The sequence below is a fragment of the Hyla sarda genome, chromosome 1, assembly GCF_029499605.1.
Source record: "Hyla sarda isolate aHylSar1 chromosome 1, aHylSar1.hap1, whole genome shotgun sequence".
In the NCBI taxonomy this organism is placed as follows: Eukaryota; Metazoa; Chordata; class Amphibia; order Anura; family Hylidae; genus Hyla; species Hyla sarda.
In genome coordinates this window covers 400,175,386-400,193,561 of record NC_079189.1, presented here as the reverse complement: position 1 = coordinate 400,193,561, position 18,176 = coordinate 400,175,386, and the positions used below count along the sequence as shown (strand labels likewise).

Here is an 18,176-nt window from a genome sequence, read left to right as displayed (position 1 = left end):
AGTAATTGGACCTTGTAAGAACCCTAGTCAGCGTGGTATATCTTCAAGCCTCAAGTCTGTATAATTCAAGTGGGTGAAAAGTCCCAGCAAGGCAACAGGGATCCTAAGGGTTACACTGCATCTCTTCTACTTTGGTCCATTCTGTGAGTGTTGTAACACCTGCCTCAGTAAAAGACAGTTATCCGTAATCCAGCATCAGTGTGTTTCTAACCCCCCCTCATGCCTGGCCCAGGAGAAGCTGTTTAACAGTGCCCTGCCATTGCAAATTGACAAGAATCCCTTGAACCCATGTGTCAACACAGAAGGATAGTAATGTGTACACACGTCTTTCAGTGGATTCCACCACCAAGTTCAGGAGGTTGTTACCTAACCTAAATGTCCCTGTAGACTCTATTGGTACTATCTTCCCAAGATCCACAAGTCACTGAACCACGGACCCCCCCCCCCCCCAGGAAGACCCATTGTCTCGTGGATTGGCTCAGTGGCTGAGGATGTTTCCAAATATGTTGTTTGGTTAATTGGACCTCCCTACATACCTAAAAGACATGAGAACACTTAAAGGGGTACTCTGCCCCTAGACATCTTATCCCCTATACAAAGGATAGGGGATAAGATGTCAGATCGCCGGGGTCCTGCTGCTGGGGACCGCCGGGATCGCCGCTGCGGCACACCGCTATCATTACTGCACAGAGCTGGTTCGCTCTGCACGTAATGACGGGCAATACAGGGGCCAGAGCATCATTACGTCACGGCTCCGCCCCTCGTGACATCACGGCCAGCCCCCCTCAATACAAGTCTATGGGAGGGGGCGTGACGGTTGCCATGCCCCCTGCCATAGACTTGCATTAAAGGGACGGGCTGTGATGTCACAAGGGGCGGAGCCATGACATCACGCTGCTCCGTCCCCTGTATCGCCCGTCATTACGCACAGAGTGAACTCTCTCTGTGCAGTAATGATAGCGGGGTGCCGCAGCGGTGATACCGGGGGGTCCCTAGCAGCGGGACCATGCCGATCTGACATCTTATCCCATATCCTTTGGATAGGGGATGAGATGTCTAGGGGCGGAGTACCCCTTTAATGATGTGCCATGGCAAGAAATCTAGCATCTGGAGCATCAAGTCAAAGTAACAGGCTATAAAAACACAGTAAAGAGTCAGGAAAACAGTCAGGAATATAAAAGGTAAATATTGACTATAACAATACTCAAGGGAGACAAAGAAACACCAAGGATAGTCAACAAGATGAGTCAGGAACCAAGAGGACAATAATATGCCGAGACAAGAACCAAAGAGAATCCAAAAGACAGAGCCAGGGTCACAAATACCAAGTAATCAAGACGAATGCAGATATAGGATATAAATACTAGCTACTAAAACAAAGTTCTAAAAGAGACAGAACCAAGGATAAGTCAGATTGTAACTACAGCAATCCAACTCAGTACACAAACAGAACATTTAAAGAGACACCACTCTTACATCGGATATTCCAGGAGGTGGAAGTCAAAGTGGGCAGAGACTTCTTGTGAGAGGAAAGAAAAATCAAGGGCTTTGTCAATTTTGTGTGCAAAGCTGCTTATTTTATCCTTGTGCACAATGCCTTCCAAATCCAAAACCCAAGGACTGCTGTGGGGACACCAGTGGCATGTTCTTTTGCCAATTTTTATATTGGCTTAATAAAGAGACAGGTACATGCCTAGAAAAGCTACCCCTTAGAGGCAACTTCAAATGTAGGGATTGTTTGCTTGGCAAGTATAACAATGAGGCCAAATTATGTAGGCTGGTAGGGATAGATTATCCTATTTTATTACCTGTAAGACTAAGTTTGCAGTGTGTGTGATCGTGTGTCCTTGTGGGCTCTTCTGTATAGGCAAAACAATTTGTTGAGTCGTCGAAAAGATGTACTGTACATTTACTGTAAAACAGGGAATGGATGTCCATGCCTCACGCTGGTGGCCCTTTAGTGCTTTCATTTGCTGGATCAGAGGTTGTCAAACCTATACACAACGGTACTAATTGCCATACATTGTTACTCTAAAAGGAAGTTTCTTGGATCCTGCGTATGAATGCACTCAGTCCCCCTGACTTAAATGGTAAGAATGAGATGAGTGTGTACCCGTAATTTTTGTAATTTCTGTAGCTTTTTTTTTTAATTCTTTACTTGATCTTGTATATAAAATTTTTACCTAGTACCTTTGATACAAACGACTTTTGTGAATTGTGTTATTCTTTTCGATTTGTTCACCTGAGACACTCTTTTGCATGTATTGATAAGTTAGTATACTGGTTTCCATGGCTCCATGCTTTGTTGGGGTATTTCAGCAGGAGCCACACCAGATCAGAGTTTGTAAGCCAGAAGAAGCGAGTAGCGTGAAACATCCTTGCTTATTTTCTGTGGAAAGCACCTCCATGTATGTCCGTCCCCATGATTTTCTCAATACAGAAGTTTGGATACAGCTCTAGTAGTGCTATTATTTTCCATTACTTTTAATGATTATTTGTCTTCATTACTCCTTATGAATGATCAGGAACAGCTACAGGTGAGTAAGCACATAGTCGGCTTACAGACGTTTCACCTCATGCTGCTATTTCATAACTACTTTCTCCTGAGATTCCTTGAAGAGAAATAAAGACAGTTTCATTTAAGTTCAGGTAGGTGTCACTTTTCTTCTAATAACTATTTTGTATGGTGGATCATATCTTTATGGGAAGCACTCACAAGACTGCACCCCAGCCTACACTTGTATGAAGTATACTCTGTTTAGGAGAACAGTGCTGGCTGGGGATTTGTATTAACTTTCTTTCCAATAGATCATTTTTTGTATATTGCACTAGGTGGCACTGTGCTATAAATTCTAAACGTACTTTTATATTCTGATATTATTGTGATGGGCGGTTTTATTCTCTTCGTAACACATAGGACGGCTTAAAAGGAAGCGCCTGAAGTCCCACATTGTGACACAACTCTACAGCACATTCTTCTTTTAATCTGATGTATAAACAAGATGTATTTGCTTCAAGCTGCATTCATCCTGTCATTATGTGAGTAATAATCCTAAAATAAGAAAAACTGTTCTTTATTCTTTCCCACAAACATGAATGATTATTTACTGGTTCTTACTTTTCCTCTGCAGACTCTTTTTGCTCTTCTGATATTATGCAGCCGTCTGAATTGGAAACATTGGAAGGAGAAGATTTTTCGCTCAGATGTGACCATCCATCTTTCACTAGTGCTCATGTCATCCAGTGGTACAAATTATTACCAGGGAAGGGACGAGTACGCCTCATCAGTGACTTTCAGAGCACTAAGTTATTGGACAAGTATACAGTAACCTTCAGCAACAAGAAGAAATACAGCTTCCTCAATATAAAAAATGTTAAACCTGAAGAGAGCGCAGTGTATCTTTGTGCTCAGACTAGCACAGAGATATAAATGTATTTCCTGCCCATACAGTATGTCAGTATACAGAGTACAGTGCATGGTGATAAAAGATTTTCATATATTATTTTAGTTCCTATGTAGTTTTAGTGTTGCATGCAGTATGTGATCACAAACATTTAGCTTATCAAACATTGAATACATCCATTTAGATATGTCATGAATAATATAAGTTTACTTTAATAGGACACATGGGTAGAATAGGAACAAAATCAGCAGACAAGAGGTTAACCAGGGACAAGAGAGTCAAAACCAAGAGTGCAGTACAGTACAAAAAAGAACCAGAATTAGAGTCAGAGCAAGCAAAGGTTAGACTAGGAGTGTAGCATAGTACAAAATCAGCAGACAAAAGCAGGATCACGTCACAAGCAGAGGTCAGGTCACAAAATAGTAGTAAGGAATCCATATTGCTCATCGAGCCCCCACTGGGAGCAAAGTGACAGATGCCCCGCCCACTTTTATCCCAAAACCTAAATCGCCAGCCTTCCCCCTTCCTCAAACTTTTCCTGACAAAACTACATGTCAGTCTTCTCAGCTTTTTTATTATTGCATTTACTAGACAGTGCTATGGCATCAGAAAAGTCCTAAAATTTTTTTTACCAGAGCAAGATCATCTCTTATGTGAGGTCACATCTCAGGGTTTTACAATGGTGTCCAGGAGAGGTCTTTCTTTAAGGTCGGTTCTATCCCTAATGTTAACCCTAGATAAAAAACAACTCATGGCTCATGCTAACAGCTAGAGGTGTGGACATTTGAGGTGCATAAGATGTGGATATATGTCTATTTCTATTGTATTTTGGTAGATCATTACAGGAAAAACATATACAGTTAAAAATACATTAAGTGTAAGACATCCTTTGTAGTGTATTTGACATCTTGCACTAGTGAACTGTACTACGACTGAAGACCAAAATACGTAGGTATATATTTGATGTTAAGATTGATTGGTTTAATGTCTCTGCATTGTCCCAGCATTTCTATTACCATCATGATACTTAGGGGGAGATTTATCAGACCTATCCAGAGAGAAAGTTGCTGATTTGCCCATAGCAACCAATCAGATTGTTTCTTTCATTTTTCAAGAGGCTTATGAAAAATGAAAGAAGTGATCTGATTGGTTGCTATGGGCAACCCAGCAACTTTTTCTCTGGACAGGTTTTGATAAATCTCCCCCCGCATCTTCACAAATAATAGAAACTAAAAGATTAAAATGTCTTGTCAGAGAAGAACATCATAGATGCAAATTATCAAACAGAGCCATCCGATCTCCTACAGGGTTGAACCTTAGACATGACCTCATACTGACTCAAAAATATCATATATATAGGAAGCTTAAGATTTGGCTCTTTGATATGGCTCATACTCAAATACAGGATCTTAATGGTCTTGTCCATGATCACAATCCAGTCATTAAGCCTGCCGACAAAGGTGGGGCAATTGTGATCATGGACAAGTCCAAATACATCCCGGAGGTGTACATCTATGTCGCCATGTTGGAGGAATCATATGTCTATGTGTCCCACCACTTCAGTCAGGTACTGGGGTGGTGGCGATACATAAACAATGTATCCCTCATCTGGCCTGGTCCCCTACATCAACTGCATGGAGATCAGTGCTGGAATTTCACCTACTTACCATTAAACAAGTATAAAGATGCCTCAAATGTATTAAACAACATGAGCACATCCTTAGACTATCTACAGTTTGTTAATGCAAAGTATTAGACATTTTTAATTAATCTGTCTTATTTTATTAGAGGTTATTTTATCTACTTAGGGGTTTAAAAAGCTATTTTACAAATTGTCCCTTAGCCTTCATACATTTCATATACATGATGTTGTATCCAGGGAGCAATGACATCACTGACTGTTGCCCTGACACCTCATTCCAAACAAGATGTGGATCTGTGGAACAAGTCTGTAGCAACAGATCCACATCTGTATGGTGGAGTAGTGGGTGTACATTATTCGGTTGGTGCAGTTACCGCTGCAACTGATATTTTTGGAGAATTTTCAGTACTTTGAACTAAAGTCGCAACATTTAGATATCTAAACCTACTAGACTGAGAAGGTCTTTCAGACTAAACAAAGGAAACTAATATAGGGAATGTATGAGAAGCAAGTCTAAAATAAATACTGAGCTAACTGAGAAGCACCCCCAAGTCACCCCTGTCATCCCCATGTCACCATCATCCTATCATTTTAGCCAGTAGGTTCAAACATTTCTCACCAAATAGATGATGTAACAAATGAACCAATTTTCAATGTTCTTCTTTAGTTGTTAATGTGGTAGCCCTTGGGGGTGTATTGTAGTGGTGGTATGGTATCGATGTATGAGGAGTTAATGTTAACCCTATAGTTCGTGACGCCAGGCTGAGGGCTGGTATGCTGAAACAATGCTCCGGCCTATCGCCGCCCTTCCCAGTAACGATAGGTGCATGAAATGACTAAAGGTCCACAAGGAGATGGAACTTGAACAACTTTACTTAAGTGCTTGCGATACATCCAAGTCACAGTAACAGTCTCGTACAAACAGTCCTTATGTTGCTTAGTGACTGACAGTTGTTGCGGACCTTGAGCTATTTATACAGTCTCTGAATTTAGGGTAGATATTTGCAGACCCGTCCGGATTTAGGGGTATTATTAGATCCGGTGATGCTGCAGAGTGTCTGGGAATTGATACACTCTATATTTTGAATGATCCGGCCGTTGCCGCAAGGCTCGGGTCTAATTCACTGCTTTAGCTGCGGTACAGGTCCTTCTCGTTTGACAGCCCAGGAACAAGAGAGCGAAAACATGGCAGCTGCTCCCTTATATGGGCAGGGGGCGAGGCAAATCCGATTGGTCCGAACATCTGTCATTCACCATTACATAGAGTAATGGGATTGCTTACGTCACAGGGCCTCCAAAGGTCCTTAAGCAGAATACCATAGAGTTTACCTAGTCACGTGACCCGCAGGTCCTGCAACGCTATGGAACAGGTAATTAACCATTTATTTACATATATTACCCTATTTACATTAACTTTACGTAGATTACTGGTCTATGAGCTGGAATAGAAGCGACAAGGGGTAAACTACATCACAGGGATCCTTACGTCCTAGGGACTCTGGCTATGGGGACCCACATATACATAGGTACCGTATAAGATGCGGTACCGGGACACCACATTAATAAGAGGAAACAATGTGTTAAGGAAGCAGACATTTTGGATCCTCCAACTGAAAGCCAACCTCGAGCTATAGGAGCAATCTTTCCAGAATAATCCTTAGTGGTAATGCATCGATGACATCCCAACTGACAGCAACTATAATCATCCGCATCTTCACAAATTATAGAAACTAAAAGATTAAAATGCCTTGTCAGAGAAGAAGATCATAGATGCAAATTATTGAACAGAGCCATCCTTACTCAAAAATATCATATATATATAGGAAGCTTAAGATTTGGCTCTCTGATATGGCTCATACCCAAATACAGGATCTTAATAATCTTGTCCATGATCACAATCCAGTCATTAAGCCTGCCGACAAAGGTGGGGCAATTGTGATCAAAGACAAGTCCAAATACATCCCGGAGGTGTACATCTGTGTCGCCATGTTGGAGGAATCATATGTCTATGTGTCCCACCACTTCAGTCAGGTACTGGGGTGGTGGCGATACATAAACAATGTATCCCTCATCTGGCCTGGTCCCCTACATCAACTGCATAGAGAGCAGTGCTGGAATTTCACCTACTTACCATTAAACAAGTATAAAGATGCCTCAAATGTATTAAACAACATGAGCCACAGTGAAAAATTCAGCACATCCTTAGACTATCTACAGTTTGTTAATGCAAAGTATTAGACATTGTTAAGTAATCTGTCTTATTTTATTAGTAGTTATTTTATCTACTTAGGGGTTTAAAAAGCCATTTTACAAATTGTCCCTTAGACTTCATACATTTCATACACACGATGTTGTATCCAGGGAGCAATGACATCACTGACTGTTGCCCTGACACCTCGTTCCAAACAAGATGTGGATCTGTGGAACAAGTCTGTAGCAACAGATCCACATCTGTATGGCGGAGTAGTGGGTGTACATTATTCGTTGGTGCAGTTACCGCTGCAACTGATATTTTTGGAGAGTTTTCATTACTTTGAACTAAAGTCGCAACATTTAGATGTCTAAAACTACTAGACTGAGAAGGTCTTTCAGACTAAACAAAGGAAACTGATATAGGGAATATATGAGAAGTAAGTCTAAAATAAATACTGACCTAACTGAGAAGCACCCCCAAGTCACCCCTATCATCCCCATGTCCCCATCATCCTATCATTTTAGCCAGTGGGTTCAAACATTTTTCACCAAATAGATGATGCAACATATGTACCAATTTTCAATGTTCTTCTTTAGTTGTGAATAAGAGGAAACAATGTGTTAAGGAACCAGACATTTTGGAGCCTCCAGTTGAAAGCCAACCTTGAGCTACAAGAGCAATCTTTCCAGAATGATCCTGAGTGTTAAATTGATGACATCCCAACTGACAGCAACTATAATCATCCAAGAATTGGAAATACCCATTGGTGCATGTGTCATAATTGCAAAGTTATGCCCACACGAGATGAGAGCATCTGCTGCCAAGAGAAGGATGTTCTTAATCCGCACGTTGATAAAGGACTAACCTGTATTTTTGAACACAAGGAGTTAGTTAATTTGAGATTCAAAGAGAAAATCCTGGAAATAATGGCAGAGTGCAGTGGATAAATAAGTGCCAAATAATTTTTTTTTTTTTAGTTGCAATAGGTAATAATATCTTTATATTCATTTTTTTATAAATTATTTTTGATGATTTTTTTTTTTGTTTAAAATAGTATTAATTCGTTTGTCATTTGACCTTTTCAGAAATCTTTTAATCAGTAAACTATGTTTATCTACATTTCTCAGTGTTTACAGGAAGGGTGGTGAAGTTGCCTATAGCAACCAGATTATTTATTATATTTGTGTGAAAAGAATGTAGCAATCTCATTATATACTAAGGGCCACTGAACCAGTCTTCTTCTACACAGGTCTTTATAAATCTTCCCCCATGTCTGTGAAATAAGAATGCCAATTCACAGGTCTGTCATACATTTACCCGTGTTTTACTCACAGAATCCTGGGGCCTAAACGACTAAAGCCAATACCTTTATGTGTTATAAATTTCATTAGGGCAGAATTTCCAGACCCTGACGGGCAATTTGTTGGATTCCGATGGCCTGGTGAATACCCAGCAAGCGACATGGCTGCTGATGTTTAACCCCTTAACGACTGGTTATATATACTGGTTATATATACTTATATACTGGTCGCGGACTTGGCAAGCTTGATCGAGGAATGACCTCAGGGCTTGAGGAGGAAGAATAGGCCGCCTCTGGCGGGGTACTCATAGCAGACTCCTCCGACGGGATCTCGGCCCACGAGCCCCAGGTTCTGTGGTGAGGGCACAATCTCACCGGTGACGCATCTCCAGTTGTCCCTGAACTGTTCGCTGGAGGTGTCTCTGGCCAATCGTCGTCATCATCAGGCAGTGGGAGAAGATTGCAGGCCCCATCTTCGTCTAATGACAACCGCTGCAGACGATCAGCAAGCTCTTGAAAAAGTTGGGCTGCGACTGCCACAACTTTCCATGTTTCGGGCATCATTTTGCCAACTTGACCATGTGGAACGCTGCTCTCCGCCATGTCTGTACTCTCCGGCTCATTTCCCCTTGCCTTTCAGCTTATAACTGTATACAAATACTGTATATAACACATCTGTATATGACTACCTCTATCCATTAACCATCAGCAGTATATTCCAACTTTTCAACTACTTTAATTTTCACATGCTTTTCCCTTCATAAATCACCTGTTTTTTTCCACCAAAATGTTGAGTCTCTATCTCTGACAACAATCCTATCAAGCTATTTACAACAATCTGCTCCTACCACTTGCACACACACTGGACCAAAGAACACCAATTCCCTTCCTCAACACAATGCACACAGCCATTTCTCCACTCAAACTACCATCCAAAATCACCAAGTAGAATTCCTTAGGAGGCACTGAGACCATCAATCCTACTCAACAACTTAATTTATAACACAGACACACTTATGGCATGACATGACATATACAAACAATGTACAATACACTTCCTAGGACAGGTCAGAGGTATCTTATTACCAGGGAAATTCCTGTGCTTTAAGCACGTATCCTGGCAATTTGCCAAATTCACTAATACCTTCCCTCAAAGATCCCTGTAGGAAGGATTATTAGTTTTCCCTGCAATGCAACCTCCCAGAGAATCTGCCCATACACACACACATGCACAGTTTCTAGGGAGGGTCACAGGAATGTCTTATAGGCCGAGGGACTCCGGTGTTATACTTCATTGTATACACGTAAGTTCAAGACCGCCCCCAGGGAGACTCTTTGAACCTCTGGCATCAAGCACCTAACCCACTAATACCTTGGTGGCTGACAGAACCGAAGTATCTGTAGCAACAGTTATTAGTGCCCTCGGTTTATTCAATTCCCCAGAGGCCCAACCCACCATGCATTCCCGGGAACAAGTAACAAGTACACACACCCACACGTCAACACATATACCCGGGCAACAGATAAACACTTTTCTTTTTTCTTTTTATGACAGGTCCAGTAAGTAGACCTCGAGCAAAAACTATACCTGTCTTTTTGCGGCCTGTGAGGCAATCGGCTAAGTCATAGGGCAACCAAGCGGGGGAGACAGCGTACTGACTAGGTTACAAAAATGTTTTTCCTACCGTACTAAGGAGGTGATCAAATCTCTCATCCGCATCCATCCACGATTGATTGGCCCAATGCCTTGTAGTGCGACTTGCCTCCCAGGGTCAAAACTCGAGGGTCCCTGTTCAGGCACCAAACTGAAGTAGAATGACTTCTTCAGACATACAGTGCTTATCTATTCCCGGCCAAATTGAATATATAGATGATGCATGCAACGGTGGAGGTGAAATGAGACAGCTGACACACGGTTCACATAACCAAATCCTTTTACAAAGGTTTATAAGGCCTCAAGATTAACATAAATCAACACCCATATTATCGATCTTTATTCAATGACGTGTATTTAGCAGACGTGTCAGTTCTGTCATGCGCTAAGCTTATTTTTCTGTTTTTCTCTGTAAAAGCTAAGTAATCATACTTTTGTACCTTTTTTCCCCCAGTAGGTCAGCCTGAAACTGACATTTTATTGATCGGTCATTGTTAGGCAAATATCAGGCATGTTTGTTGAGAAGATGTATCAATATGTGTTCTAGTACAGCATGACTATCTATTTGATCGAACAAAATTTAATCTTGATAATCAGAACACGCTCTGGAAGCAGATATTCTTTAAAGTCCCATAGATTGTATTGAATTATTTTATATGATTATATATGATTATATTCTCACGCTATATCTATCGTCATTCTACCACAGTAGTCACTTGATTTGTGGAGATGTTTGTAACTCACGTCTTAAAAGTGGACTTTAGGCTTTGGCCTAGATGAGATGAATTTGCAGTATACAAGACTTTGTGCTTCTTGTAGGAGAGTGAATTAAGAGACTACAGCCCCACATATACTAGGGGGCTGGACTAAAGCCCATTGGTTGCTAGTTACCTGGGGTACCTGTGCCCTTGGAACTCTGGGTATGTCACAGGACAGTAGTTCACATGACCAACACTTTATATACTTTAGTACAACTTTATACATATGAACAATAGATACACATAACGAATATACATTGCATTTATATCAGGCAACAAGGGGGATCCCTGCAGGATAGCCCTGTGGACCTAAGGGACTTTTCCTAAGGGGACCTAAGGTTGGTACAGGACAGGTCCTGTACCGGGAAACCAAAACCCCCCTTACTTAATGAAAGCCGCCCTCAACGTCGGTCCCCTTAGGGAGAGGAGCGAAGTGACCATTAGGCCAGATGCAGTCCTGAAGCATTTTTTAATAACGTCCAATTTCAGGCTGATGAACGAGAAAACAATGAAGTGAAGAGTCTCTGTACTGTCACGATTCGGCTTACAGGTTGTGGATCCACTGTGTCAGCGAGGGATTGGCGTGGACCGTGCTGGTGGACCGGTTCTAAGTGGCTACTGGTGTTCACCAGAGCCCGCCGCAAAGCGGGATGGTCTTGCTGCGGCGGTAGTAACCAGGTCGTATCCACTAGCAACGGCTCAACCTCGCTGACTGCTGAGAAGGCGTGGAACAGAAGGACTAGGCAGAGGCAAGGTCAGACGTAGCAGAAGGTCGGGGCAGGCGGCAAGGCTCGTAGTCAAAATGGATAGCAGGAGATCAGGTAACACAGGCTTGGACAACACTAAACGCTTTCACTGGCACAAGGCAACAAGATCCGGCGAGGGAGTGCAGGGGAAGTGATGTGATATAGCCAGGGAGCAGGTGGAAGCTAATCAGGCTAATTGGGCCAGGCACCAATCATTGGTGCACTGGCCCTTTAAGTCTCAGAGAGCTGGCGCGCACGCCCTAGAGAGCGGAGCCGCGCGCGCCAGCACATGACAGCCGGGGACCGAGACGGGTAAGTGACTTGGGATGCGATTCGCAAGCGGGCGCGTCCTGCTATGCGAATCGCATCCCCGCTTGCAATGTCAATGCAGCGCTCCTGGTCAGCGGGTCTGACCGGGGCGCTGCAGGGAGAGAAACGCCGTGAGCGCTCCGGGGAGGAGCGGGGACCCGGAGCGCTCGGCGTAACATGTACACATGAAAATGTCCATACATGCTCTATAACTTTACAAACAGCATAATATGGGATAATTTTAGGACTTGCTGGATACTAGGAACTATTTAATGGTTAAGATAAGGTTTCTTAAGTGTAAAAACATGACAATGGTAACATTACCTTTGCGTTTTATAACAATATCTTTCCTTTTTTTTTCTTTTTTTGTAAGTAGAGCTATACATTATGCACCTCTAATGACTATGCATATATTAGGCTATACAGCAGTAACTGACTAGTACATTTTTGTTATGACTATAGCATATTTTATGAGTACTATCACATTTGACTATGACTGACATTTTTATTGACATTTGACTATTATATATGGTATGCATGATGACTGTAATGCTTATACATACTCTTGACATTATCTCACCCTTGAAATTAGATCACTGTTACTGTTGTTGATAGACATTTGACATTATACCACTAGTTATTTCTGCTGTTATACACTGGTTGCGGATTGGGTTGCCTGAGGCTTTCTACCCAATGCCTTGGCTACTGGGGTCAATCGGTACTACACACTTACCCCTAGAACACTTTATTCTAGGTGGTCTGAAGAAGCGCTGTCCGTGTAGTGCGAAATCGCTATTACCATGCTGCATTTGTTTGATCCGACATGGCGTCCCACTAAATGGAACGAATATACCCCGAATAAAGAAATTTTGCACTGCTACAGAAATGTGAGTGCCTTCCATAATTTGCTTTCTATGAAGTTTTATTCTAGATAACATTTGACATACTGTTACCTTACTTTTATACGTGCGTTTGGTTAGCTACAGGAATACCTTTTGGCCACAAAAGTACCCTGGGCACTCAAAGACAAGAATAAATAGCATTAGTTACATGACATTTAGTGCAGAACAGTGGTGTGGACTGGCATAGAAAGGTTACAGTCCCTGAAATACATTTTAACTGTATGTATGTGAGATAGGTACGTGAACTCTTGTGATTTATGTGTACTAGACTTATGGATGTAAACTAATAAAGTTTTATGTGTACTGAATTTATGTGTAATAGAATAAGCCTTGGCATCTGATTGGTAGTTTCCCTTGTTTCGACCTTTGAGACCGACGCAACACCACCTCTGGGATCTCAGGAACGCTTGCCATTTCTGATGTAGAATCGCTTGCCGTTTCTGACGTAGAAGGACTGACTTGAGGGCTGGATTCAGGAGTTGTACTCAATCCTGGACTGGCAGGATCCAGACAAACTGGTGAAGCTGGTTCTTGATTGGAGGCAGTTGCCATGGTAGACAGGCTAGTAGCAGGTGAGGAAACCAGAGATGGTTGTGCTGGAGCTGGATAAGGCATTGCACAGAAGACTGCAGGCTGGTTGGAGGAGAACATCAGTATATCCATTGACGGATGGAGGGGGAAGAAGGAGGAGGCTCAGGCAGATCTTCTCTGAGGCACAGTTTAATTTGGTTCCAATGAACTACCTGCGGCTCAGAAACCAAAATGGCGGAACTAACTGCTTCACACAATTTGGTGGTGGATCTCTCTAACTCCCTAGAGGATGAGGTTGCGGCCCTTAAACTGAAAATTGCGGATATGGAGGACCGTTCGTGCTGCAATAATTTGAGGATTTGCGGTGCGCCGGAATCTGTTAAAACGGAGGAGCTTATTGGCTATGTAACTGACTTCTTCAGTCTGCTTTTACCACAAGCTTCTTCACTGGATTTACTTGTTGACAGAGTACACAGGCTCCCTAAGCCTAAAGCCCTCTCTAGTTTGGTCCCACGAGATGTCATCCTCCGTATGCATTTCTGCCACATTAAGGACCAACTGATGCAAGCGGCACAGGCGACTCCTCCACTGCCGGAGAGATTCGCGGGCCTCCAGATGTACACAGATTTGTCCGCTGCTACGTTAGCTCGGAGAAGGGAATTTAGTGCTGGTGCTAAACTGCTGAGAGACCATGGCATACCCTACAAATGGGGTTTTCCCGTTAAGATGATCGTGACACACAATGGCAGCAAGACAGTGGTCTCCTCTCCTGAAGACTTGGAACGCCTATGGGGTGACTGGAACTTACCTGCCCCTGCTTCGTCCTCACTGCGTTCTGTTGGAGCTTCACCTGTCCGTGCTCTGGAGGAAGAGTGGAGTGTTGTCACCAACCGTAGGCGAAAGAGCAATAAATGACACTGCGGTAAATTTTTTCCTATTTCATCACACCCTGGTCCGTTGGGATGGGCAGGGATGTTTTGCACTATGATGTGGATGCAGACGGCCTTTACCGGTTCTCCTCACGGTTATTGTTTAGTTGGGGTCTACATTAACATTTTCTTTTTCAGGCCCGGCTGCGGACTTTCCTGGCCGAGTTAACCCCCTATTAAGGCTTACCACATGGCCTTTATGGTACTGCTTCTCTGTGTTTCTGTATTTCCCCTGTTTTTGTTTGTCTCGTTCGTCCTGTTCCCCTGTTGTCTGTTTGGGTATGTCCGACCTGTCACTTATTCCTTATGCGTTCCTCAGTGCATGTGTGTTTATATGTTCCTGATGTGGGGGGTGCACAGAGGTGGGAGATGTGATATGCAATGCAACCTGTTTAGGAGGCTTCAGCATCTGTATGTACGCAACCATGGTTATTGAACTGATCTCTATTAATGCTAAAGGGCTTAACTCCCCGTTTAAGCGTTCCTTGTTGTGGAAAGAAGCGAGGCGCTTGGATTCGGATGTACTATGTGTCCAAGAGACGCACCTGAACCTGGAAGATGTGGGCAGGCTTAAGCACAAACGTTTCCCCCACATGTTCCATGCTCATGCCTTAAACAAAAAGTGCGGTGTCTCTATTGCCATTCGTGACTCTGTAGCTTTTGACTTACAGACAGTGGTCATCAACAGTAGGGGTAGGTACATTATACTGACATGCTTACTTAATCACACTCAATACACGTTGGTGGCCCTGTACGCTTCGAATAGGTGCCAATGGCGGTTGGTCATGCTCTCCTATTGGGTGATTTTAATATGACTGCATGGCCTCAGGTAGACTCTACTGCTGCACACCCCAGGGCGGGACCGACAGTTTTTTTTCCCCTGATTTCTCGGTACGGGCTCTATGATGTGAGGAGAGTTTCACACCCCACCGAAAGGGATTTTACCTTTTATTCCACTGCCCACGGATCATATTCCCGTATTGATAATATCCTCACATCTAAATCACTATTACCTTTGATTAAACGGACCAAAATCCTGCCTATTGAGTGGTTGGACCACTCTCCGATTAGTGTTTCGCTTAGAGAAAAGTTTTTGCAGCACCTGGTCTCTGTCTGGAGGCTTAATCCCATGGTTCTCCATCACACGGAATACGCAGAGGCTACTGCCGCTGTTATTCCTGCCTTTTTCCAGGTCAATGACAGTGGCGACGTCTCGAACCCAATGCTCTGGTGCGCATTTAAGGCCACCATTAGGGGTCACTTCCTTAGCCAGACTGCCCATGATAAAAAGATGAGACTTGCTCGCACTCTTGACCTGCAACAAAGGCTAGCTGACCCTCACCGTAGTAATAAAGACTCTTATTCCCCGACGGTGGCTGCTGATATCTCCCAACTCCAATCTGAATTGCACTCCTTGTCTCTACACTCCTATGAACTGGCCCTGTGACTAAAGATGTCCTATTACTGGCAAGGCAACAAAACTAGCTAACTCCTGGCTAAACAAGTTAAAAAGAGGATAGCGAGGTTGAGGATAGCTTACTTGACTGATCCCCAGGGAGCCAAGCTGGCGGACCCTCAGGGAATTGCAAACTGCTTTGCTGCTTACTATGAGCAGCTATACAATTTAAGCTCTGATGCTGCCGTACCCCAACCATCGCCTGCGGCTATCTCTTTGTTTCTCTCTTCTGTGTCTCTCCCCTCTTTGTCCCCCGAGCAGGCTGAGGACTTGAATAGACCCTTTACGGAGAAAGAAGTGCTCACATGTATCCTTGCTCTTAAGAATGGCAAATCTCCTGGGCCGGACGGCATCACTAAAGACTTTTATAAGCGGTTTGCTGAGTTGGTGGCTCCGTACCTGACCAGGATGTTTAATGATATTGCTGGGACAGGCTCCCTTCCTAGGGAAATGTTAGATGCCTTGGTGGTTACAATGCCCAAGCTGGGTAAGCGGCCTGACGACACGGGTAGCTATCGTCCTATTTCACTGCTAAATGTTGATATTAAGCTGTATGCTATGCTGCTCGCTACTAGGTTGAATGTGTGTTTCCCATCCCTTATCTCCAGAGACCAGGTGGGATTCATCAGAGGACGACAGACATTAGATGGCACGAGACGCTTTCTAAATTTGATAACCAAGGCCCAATCCGATCGAGCGCCTTCTCTTCTCCTTTCCCTGGATGCGGAGAAGGCGTTCGATCGGGTACATTGGGGATACCTTAGGGAGGTGCTGCATAAATTCAACATCCCCTCTTACTTTAGTATGGCTATTATGGCCCTTTATACGAGCCCCTCGGCGAGAGTATTCTCCTCTGGAGCGCTCTCGGAGAGATTCCCTCTGAGTAATGGCACACGACAGGGCTGTCCCCTGTCTCCACTCATTTTCACCCCGGTCATGGAGCCTTTTGCTCAACATATAAGGACGTCGTCGGAGATTTCCGGGATAACAGTTGGTCGTTCGGACCACCGGATCGGACTCTTCGCCGACGACGTCATTATTTGTCTCACCCATCCTCAGAAGCCCCTATCTGCAGTAATGGACATTATTGATAGATTCTCCGGGGTTAGTTATTATAAACTAAACGCTTTGAAGTCCAGCATCCTAGCTCTTAATATCCCGGAGGAGATTGAACGTGATATTAGGTCCAGGTACCCCTTCAATTGGGAAATAGATCAGATCCCCTACCTGGGTATAACGCTAACTTCGCAACCCCGCAAATTGATCCCTGTTAATTTAACTCTGCTCAAAACTCAGATTAGTAAAGATCTGGACGGTTACTCCCTACTGCCTATCTCGTGGGCTGGTTGTATAGCCACGACAAAAATGATGATCCTGCCCAAGATCCTTTATTACTTCAGAAACCTCCCAGTAGTGGTCCCGGCTTCCTACATAGCTCAACTCCAGAGGATGCTACTGCAGTTTATTTGGGCAGGTAAGAAATCTAGAGTGAGGGCGTCTCTTTTATACCAGCCGACCAGTAGAGGCGGGATGGGGGTCCCCAACCTTCGGGCCTATTATCAGGCTGTTTTGCTTGATCAATTGAAGACATGGTGGTTGCAGGCTGATTCTCCACACTGGGTGGACATTGAGGCTGCTCTTCTTTCCTGTCCTTCCCTCTCCCTCTTCTGCTTCCTTTGGACCTTACGCTTCAATCCTACTGCTTCTCCCTCCTCCTCATACTCTACTATTGCAGCGGCGGTTCAGTTGTGGAGCAAATCCAAACTTAGCAAAGTACTGCTCCCCCCCCCCCCCCCCCGGGTACAACATGTCCCTCTGGCAGCAATTGGGGACTACTTACCTGACATTGACTTTAGTCACTGGACTGCTAAAGGCATTACGCTTACCTCAGATATAATGGTTGAAGATAGACTTGTTCCATTTGCTTCTTTGGTCACTACATTTGGCATATCTAGTAAGGATTTTTACATGTATCTCAGATTGCGACATTTCCTTGACTAACTTCGGTGGCCGACGCCTACACTTAAAACGCCCTTTGAGTGTCACTTTCTTAACGGGGAGACGTTTAGAAGGGGTATCACTGTGGGTTACGAAGAGATCCTCAGACTTGATATGCCAGAGCGACATGGGTTCCGGGATGCGTGGGAGGGAGACTTTTCCATGTCCTTCACTGACGATCAGTGGGAATATGCCATGTCCCTACCCAAGAAGTGTTCCCGGTGTGCCTCCCACTTCGAGGCTTCCCGTAAACTGCTGTACAGATGGTACTACACCCCGACCAGATTAGCAAAAATCTACTCCTCTGTTCCCTCGGTGTGCTGGAGGTGTGGGAATGGGGAGGGTACACTGTT

The 18,176-nt window shown here is 43.8% G+C and overlaps 1 protein-coding gene and 1 long non-coding RNA gene across 2 annotated transcripts in view; both read left to right on the top strand.

The window, feature by feature from the left end:
• LOC130366478 (M1-specific T cell receptor alpha chain-like) overlaps positions 1 to 18,176 on the top strand; it is a gene marked incomplete in the record, with an annotated part of 208,212 nt that overhangs the window by 5,510 nt on the left and 184,526 nt on the right.
• LOC130277199 (uncharacterized) lies at positions 2,523 to 3,460 on the top strand. The gene is made up of 3 exons (XR_008845393.1): positions 2,523 to 2,649; positions 2,918 to 3,039; positions 3,132 to 3,460. It is a non-coding gene; the product is annotated as an uncharacterized LOC130277199 (long non-coding RNA).